Here is a 2907-nt window from a genome sequence, read left to right as displayed (position 1 = left end):
CATTTCATATTTTATAAAGATAATTAATATAATAAAAAAAAAATGAATCACACGACATCCTTAACCCATCATTCAATTAAATTTAAATTAATAGAAATAAAAATGAAGCGAATAGATTGTAACTGACATTTAATTATTGTTATAATGGAATCCTTGGCATCATTCTGGAGAAAGTAACACATGAAATGGCATAGAAAGTTATGTGTACTACACTATTTTCTTTACTACTTTTGCACGTCCTATAGGATACAGACTGGAACATTGGACATAGGAAGGGTCGGTTAATGATAGCATTTAAATGAATATCAGATATCTGGTTTTGTGATATTCATCATATCAGTCCAAGGGTAAAGGGAATTCCTGCAGCAGGAATCCACAAATTACCAAAAATGAATTGGCCAACTGTGAATCTAGCTGCTTCAGTGGCACTTTTGATCACATGAAATCCATGCCAACGGACACGTCTTGATGTTACTGCACCGACGCCTCTGTTCATATACTCGCCATAGTACAATGTTTGAAGCGCAAAGCTTCCTTGCCATTCGGACAAACCGGCGGGATCGATCAAATCATCTAAAATGGATTGCATGAACACTGTGCGAGAGTATTGCTTCCACGGTCTTCTGAGGTACGTTTGGATGGAATTTTTAATAGCTTGCAGATCGGGAGCTGGGCTTACCCTGCAATTATGAATGGAAATTCCAGTGTTTTGATTGGGATCAGTTCTTCCTTGAGCTGTAATTGTGTTCTTTTATTGTCTCATAGGCCTTCTAACCAAGATATTGCTATTTTGGATTACCACGGCTGCGTTGCCAAAGATAAAATCAACCGTTCCATAGATATCGACTTCTCTGTAAAATTGGCGAAGGGAGTAAACATATAAAGTGTCCTGGTATCCTTTGATGCTGCAACGATATACCACCGAGAAGTTTGCGCCTACGCGAAGTGCTACGGCCTGGTGCTTTTGAGGTCCAGCGGTGTTCTCGAACGTCATGTCTCTCGCAATGAACCCTCTTCCAGAAACAACTATCACACAAAAGACAATTTGTCGTTTAATATGGGAAAAACAAGAACCGTTAATACATTTGACAAGTTATACATTAGATCCTGATTCAGAAACAACTATCGCATAAAGGAAAAATACATTTGATAAGTTATACATTAGAACCTCATTCAGAAACAACTATTGCACACAGGCACTTTGTCATTTCACACATAACAAACAAAACAAACGGGAAAAATCATATATTAATTATATTATAATTTTATTATATATATATATATATATAATATATATATATATATATATATATAATATATATATATATATATATATATATATATATATATATATATATATATATATATATATAGATATTAAATTGTTGCTTAAACAAACGTTGAGACTGTCCAACGTATCTTGCAAAAGCTCAACACAATCTTGCCATGCCCCCCGTTCTCTTTCATTCATCATATCACTGTCTAGACTCATGGACAATTCGTATGCATGTTGTGCCTGTTCCATTCTCTCCGTCAAGGCTAAACTTATCAAAATATCGGGTGATGCTGTCTCGAAGCCACGATATGATGCCAAAGACGACACACATCGGTGGGGAAATCTTGTCTGGATACAGACCGACTTTACTAAATTAGACCATACTTTCCTACCTTGGGGGTCGTCGGGGACTTCACTGGAAGTAACAGGAGTTCCCATTGACACACCAACGATGTCAAGGATGTTGGGGATTTTTCTGGTAAAATCCCAAAAACAAACAAATAAAACTGAACACAGAGGCAATGCTCTGTTTTTCTCTCCACAGGATCTTTGCACAGGGAAGCTTAAAAAAAATAATTCCGAGAACAGAGTATTACACATCCACAAAATGATTTGTATTCATTAAAAACATAATGCATGATGCAACATTCATCCTCTTTCACTCAGAGGGATTTACCAAAAACTTTCACAAAAAAAATTACACTGCCTCTCTTTTACAAAAGATTTTTACACTGCTGTGTAAAATCTCCATTCACATTTTACTCCTGTAAAAAGAGCTTTTACATTTACTGTTGTAGAATAAGAAATTCTTACATAAGTTTACTACTGTAAAAACAATTTCATTATACGCTCATGCATATTATAAAACCCTTACAAAACCCTCCAGCAAAACAAAAATTTACATATCCACTTCTTGTTTCGCACTGCTGTGCATTTTCAATTTACTTTTCCTTCAAAAATTCACACTGCACTGTGTAACTTTCATATGGCGTGAACAACAAAAATGACTTACATTAGTTTTGTGCTGCTGCACATTACATCTTGATTTCAAAATTTCCTTTGTTCTTGATTCGCTGTCGCGAGCTCTTTTCTTCATCCCGTGTGCTATATCATCCAAAGTCAACACACACAAACCATTAAAAATACAAATGCATATCTTATGCACTACTGTTCATCTCCCCTGATTTCTATTTGCTGCTGCGAACCCAATTTCTTTTCATTCCATGTCCAATAAAAACCCATTCGCATTGTGCTCTGCCTTTTTTTTCATCCCCGTGTGCAATGCAATACAACAGGTCAACGCATACACTCCATATGGGTTAACCAAAAACATTACATGACATAAAACATTAAAAACTTTACCTAATACTGACAAATCATTAAATGCATTAAATGAAAGCTGGCGGTAAAATCAAAAATAACGTTCTGGCAGGTTGTATGAGATCTATGTCCGTTGACCTGATCGGACACAATTCGCACACCAAGCTCACACAAGCCAAACGACGTTTAATGTCCGGGGAATTGGTGGTTTCGGTGTTGTACACTGGACGCGTGGCAGCAACGGATTGTGTCGGAGGCCCTCTCACGAAAACAACTTTTTGCGAATGGTGGTGCGGGGAAGATACCGGTGG

General features: G+C 36.7%; 1 pseudogene; it reads right to left on the bottom strand.

Moving 5' to 3' along the window:
- Positions 1 to 240: 240 nt before the first annotated feature.
- On the bottom strand, positions 241 to 1714 carry LOC149224067 (pectinesterase 2-like; annotated as a pseudogene).
- Between the last annotated feature and the right edge of the window lie 1193 nt (positions 1715 to 2907).

This window comes from Pinus tabuliformis, chromosome Q (assembly GCF_031772625.1).
Source record: "Pinus tabuliformis cultivar Carrire ecotype Pingquan chromosome Q, CPIR1, whole genome shotgun sequence".
NCBI lineage: Eukaryota > Viridiplantae > Streptophyta > Pinopsida > Pinales > Pinaceae > Pinus > Pinus tabuliformis.
The sequence above is the reverse complement of the archived record's forward strand: the minus strand, read 5'-3'. Positions and strand labels throughout refer to the sequence as shown.